Source organism: Oryzias melastigma, linkage group LG24 (genome assembly GCF_002922805.2).
Source record: "Oryzias melastigma strain HK-1 linkage group LG24, ASM292280v2, whole genome shotgun sequence".
In the NCBI taxonomy this organism is placed as follows: domain Eukaryota; kingdom Metazoa; phylum Chordata; class Actinopteri; order Beloniformes; family Adrianichthyidae; genus Oryzias; species Oryzias melastigma.
The window spans coordinates 18,697,068-18,703,077 of NC_050535.1; positions in this window are offsets into that span (position 1 = coordinate 18,697,068).

Genomic DNA, 6,010 nt, shown 5'->3' on the forward strand with positions numbered 1-6,010 from the left:
CCCCCCCCCCTTCCAGGTGCTGCATGTCAGTCAGTGTAATCTCAGATTCCATGTTAGATTAGGGAGTAATGATGATAATAATAATAATATGGTAATAAGAATTACAATAATAATCTGTTATTGTGTGTGTATACTGTTCCAGGTTGGTGCTCAGTTCAGTTCAGTCTCAGCCTGCAGAGGGAGAGAGGGGCTCGAGAAAGCATATATTACAGTTAGTATAGTGACTTGTTCTTATGTACACGAGAATGCCAGAAGAAATTGGTGGGAAAACGATGATCTGCAGGAAACCCTCAGAGCAGAGGTGAGCTGAAATCTAGACTCCTTAAAGGTTTCCCTCCAAAAATCTCTTTTTCTTTTCCTCCGTTTTGTGTTCTCAAGTCGTTCCGACCAAAAGGAAGTAAAATTAAAAAGTTTAGTTTGAGGTGTTTAAGAATGACAACCAGAAAGTAAAATGGGGCCTTCTCACTCAAGCAACAATTATCTGATCTTTCTGTTATTTTATATGAGAGGCGAAAGTGACAGAAATGAACAGTCGGCAACAAAAGGGCTAGTAACATCATTAAAATGTAGAAAAGTTTTATTTTACACCAAATATCATCATTAGAACATCGTTTCTGTTACTTTGAGTGAAAAAATATGAATTGTGCACCAATTCTTTTATACTTTTTAGGAAAAAAAACCTTTTTTATTTACAATTTTCTTGTTTAAGGAGTTCATGTATTCTGATGCCTTTAGGTCTCAATGTTTTCTGAATGACTGCACTCATCCATGGCTCTTAATGTTTCCATGGCAACCACATAACTCCTTCATCAATAGGGCTGGACTAACTTTAATTTCACTTACAGTCACTAAACTTGGCAGACATGTTAATGACGTCGATTCATGAAAAACGTTCTATGGTAGATACGGCCTCTAATCTTTGCAGAGAGCGCCGCCTTGAGGCAGAGCACGGAATCACAGCAATAATACATGTCACCACTCCAAATGACAGACTTTTGTTAGTACAGTGTACACCACATGTGTCGAGGCCCGGGGGCCGAATCCGGCCCTCCAGATCATTTTATTTTATTGTTATTAATCGTCCGATGTTATCCTGCGCTAATTTCTAACTTGTATAATTTTGACCAAATCTATTTTTACGGAGGGTAAAATATTGAAAGTTATTTGAGGTTTAAATTGATTTATTCTGGAATAATATTCCTGCTTTTTTATTATTCATAATTATGTTAAAAAGTTACGTTTTAAAAATTTAGTTTTAGAGTGTTCAAAAAATGTTTGTTCTGTTCATCTATGGAGTGTTTTTTGTGCCAACATATTGCAAGCAGAAGTCACAGTTTTGAGATCTACTTTTTTAAATTGCAAACTAAAAGTAAAGTGTTAGGAATACAAAAGTATAATTTGCGAACAAAATTTTTTAATATTTGCTTTAAAAAACTTTTTGGGGAATTTACAAACTTTTTTTATTGCTTTCAAAAAACTTGTAAATGCAAAAAAAAAGTTTTTGAAAGCAAAATATTAAATATTTTTATTAGCAAATTATGAATTTATATTTTTACCACTTAATTTTAGTTTGCAATTTAAAAAAAGTAGATCTCAAAACTGTGACTTCTGCCTGCAATATGTTGGCACAAAAGACACTCCATATCCGGGCCGTAGCATACGGTGTGTTTGGGATTTTGGCCCCCTGTGCGGTTGAGTTTGACACCTGTGGTGTACACATTGAGGACAATTAAAAGTTACAAGATACTTTTGCAACTTTTTAATTTAGTAAAAGTCCCACACATATTGATGTCATTGAATGTCACACGAGCATCTTTAAATATCTGTTGCTGTGAAATACTCTCAGATGTATTTTACTGTAGATTGGACCGAACACTTTTCATTGTTGAATCCAGATTACTTTCATTCCTAAAGTGCGTCTTTGTGTTAAAACTCTGTTGTAATGCCACATAGTGGCCGGCTCTGCCGACAGGAGGCCCCGCCTCCCGGCGTGGCGTATTTCAGCTCACGTCTGTCCGAGGGTTGTGCAGGGCAAAGCACGAGGAAACGCCTCGACGTTTGCGAGTGAGGGTTACGCGGTGATGACGTCTCTGTTGGCCTAACGTGACAGCTTTTAGGCTGAGTGATGCGCTGTTATAAACACTGACACACTTTCAGACAAACGCACACACACGCTCACACGCAGACACACAACACCCACAAGTACAACGCTGCGGCGCATGCAGACACTCATCTCATGGACTTTCTGAAAGATGAGCTTTTAGCTAAAGGAGGACCTGGTGGTGTTTCAAAAGGTGCTAAAATTTTATCTGAAAATAAGAAAAATATATTGTTAGGAGTATAAATCAAGTTTGTCTTTACAATGACTGTATTTAAGTTTGTCGTAGTAATGAAAAGGCACTATTATTATTTTACTCTTGTATGAATATGAACTAATTAAAAAAGGCATTTTAACTTTGTACTTGAACAATGTAAGAAATGAGACGTGAATAAAAAAACAGACTGTTTCTTGTGATTCTGTGAGACGCTCGTTTGATTTTAGTGTTTGCTTTCTATTTGTCATTTCTTTGTGTATTTTCTAGTTTCAGCGGCTGATCACTTGTAAAGTATTCAGCCTGTGTGGAGTAAAGATGAACTTTCTTATTTTTTATTTTATTTTTTTTGCAGTTAGGTGTTTTTTGAGAGCCATGTCCAATTAAAACGGATTAAAAAGTTGAAATACTCCACTCTCCAGTTGAATGTTTGTCCTTTGAGACCATGAAACATCAGTCGATCACATATGTCTCTATGGAAGACCGGAAGAGACAAAATGAAATGCCATTAAATGATTCAATAAATGTGTCAATAATTATTTAAAATTGACATTAAAAGAACAGAAATGGAAATTAATAAATACATGTTTTAGTATATGTTGAATTAAAATATAAAAAAATAATATTGCATGACATTTAACTATTTTATGGTCGAGTGTGGAATGGAACAGAAAAATTGAAATAAATATATTTAATATGAAATTATTGAATAAATGTCTCATGAATTGTAAATTTAAATTTATAAAATTTAATTTAATTTTTTATTTATAAAATTAAAATTTTTAATTTAAAATTCCAAATAAATAATTAAGTATCATTAATTGTGTCAATATATTTAGTTTTAAATTATTTAAAAACATTTATTTTATTCTTTATTTAATTATTTTTATGATTTAATGAATAAATCAGGTGTAACTTATTATTATTATTATGTAACTTATTATTAGTAATCATTAGATAACTGCAGGAGATACTAGTTGTCCATAATTAGTAATTCACAACTAGTAAAAGTTAATTCAATACATCAGAAACTTTACGATTAGATTTTGGTGTACAAACGTTTGGAGCAATACAGAGCGGGTTCCAGCAACACCCAGAAAACAGAACTTTAAACAAACGTGTCATTAATTAATCATGTTTTTTGGCCTGTGAGCTGTTAGTGAGCTCAAACCTCACAACCGTACCAAAAAATTCAACGTTTTGCTGTGTTTATTCTTAAACAAACTTTTGTCAATTCAAAATATGACCCCCCATAATTTAAGTTTTTTTGTTGTATATTTGTTTTCCTTAAAAAAAACTTAACGTTCTTCTGATGTAGTGTTTTGCTATAATTAGGAACACATATATCGTAGAACAAAGTTGATTTTTCTACGTCACAATAAGTGTGTTTTAAGTCACCAGATACTAACATTGAAAAGTTTATTTGTTTTATTCAAACTCAAACACACAAAGGTCAAAATCCCAAACACACCGCAGGTCGCGGGCCGAACAAGATCATTTATTCAACTCACTAAAACTGAATTTTTAAACAAAAATATGAATAAAAACAGGCAAAAATATTATTCCACAATAACTCAACTTAAACCTTAAATAACTATGCATATAAAAATATATTTTGTCAAAATTATACAAGTTAGAAATAAACTAAAAATTAAAAGAAAAAACATAATTTATTTACTTTTATGTCACTTTATGAAAATTTTCACTTATAAATATTCTAAAAGATTTTGATCTCTATAAAATATATCTTGTTAAAATTATCCAAAAATAAACATCCTGCCAATCAAAATAAAGTGTGTGCTTTTTAGCAAAAACAAATCAAACATTTTGTTTTCTTCTCTTGTGTTTTGTTCTCTGACTGTTTTACTCTGTTTTGTCTCGTAGTTATGATAATTATTATCATATGGTTGCTTCAATATGTCACCAGTGCACGATAACATAAGGCCTTTAATAACAATAGTCCGGCCCCCGGGCCTTGAATTTGGCACGTCTTTTTTTCTTTTTTTGCTTGTTTTTTCCAGCAACGTTCAGAAAAAGTACATAGAAATATTATCGAGAGAACGAAGAACTTCTTTCCAGAAACCCTTGAAATAAACATTAAAGCTTGCTCCATTGATCTGATCACAATAGATTCACCTACGCTGTCCCAGCACGCTCCACAACGGGGAATGCAGTTCTCTGTTTATAAATTTAACTAATCTAAATTAAATAAACGCCAATTGAATAAGCCTTACTTTAAAAAATTGCTCTTTTATTTTTATTTTCTTTTTTTTTTTCTTTATCCCCTCTTTGTCCTCAGCAGTCTTACACTGCTGGGTTTTGTTGTTTTAGTTTGGGGTTGGACTTTGGTAGTCTTAGTTTGTGGGCTTGTTTATTTGTTTTCTTAAGGTAGTTTTAGTTTATGGACTTGTTTTATGTTTGGCCAATGAGCCACCATGGAGAGATAAAAGAGACACATCTGGTTCTGGAGCTGCAGGTTGAATGATGAGAAAATCAGAAGTTGCTCTTCCTCGACGGTTTGAAAATAAACAGGACAAACATTTATTAAACACTAAAACTATATTTTTAAAACTTTAAAACCGCAACTTTTTAACATAATTATGAACTAGATATATAGCATGACCTGCGATAATGTTAGTGTGAATGCTGTAAACTGAATGTGGCCGCTGAAAAAGGGTAGTGCTGATAGCTGAAGATGCTGAAATTGATAGCTAAAAACACTGAAGCTGATAGCTAGCTAAAATATTAGCTAAACGCCAAATTAGCCACAAAAAAAAAATGAAATCTTAGGTTAGCCAAAATAGCTAGCATGTAGCTGCAAAAAATTACTAACTTTCAAAAAAAGCCTAAAAAACTGAAAAAGCCTAAATAAGCCAAAACAATTACCATGTAAATATTAGCCTGAAACAGTTTAAAAACCTTTTATAAAAATCCTAAATTAGCCAAAACAGCTAGCATGTAGCTGAAATATTAGCTAAACACCAAAATAGCCTAAAAAATCTTAGTAAATGCCAAAATAATCCAAAATTCTAGCAAAATGTAACTTTTTAACATAAATATATATATATTAAAAAGGCAGGATTATTATTCCAGAATAAATCAACTTAAGATTAAATAACTTTCAATATTTTACTCTCCATAAAAATATATTTTGTCAAAATTATACAAGTTAGAAATGAGCACAAGATAACATCGGGCCATTAATAATGATATGGTGAAAGGATCTGGAGGGCCGGATCCGGCCCCCGGGCCTCGACTTTGACATGTGCTGTAACAAGTCTCACCAGGTTTTTAATGAAAAGTTGTCATGTAGTGTCAGGAATGGCATCCGGCATAAAACTTTGAAGACAAGTGGATCACAGAGACAATAATCATCAAATTTTATGCATTTCAGAGGCTTTGGAGGATTTTATACCCCAACCTGAAATTCTGATTTCATCCCAGCAGAGACTGGCTAGATCCGGCCCTGGGTCAGCACTTTTTTCTTTTATCAGGTTTATCTGATTTTATTATGAAATGAATTTCTCTAAAATGATAATAAGCATTAAAGTAAAGATTTATACAATATAAATCAAAGGCTAACGCTATTAATTGCAGTAATTGTCCGTTTTCCGATCCACATTGAATGGAGCACGTCTGTAGCAGCGATGACGACACGCCTTTTTCTTTGTAGCAAAAGAGTCGCTTTCGTCACACAC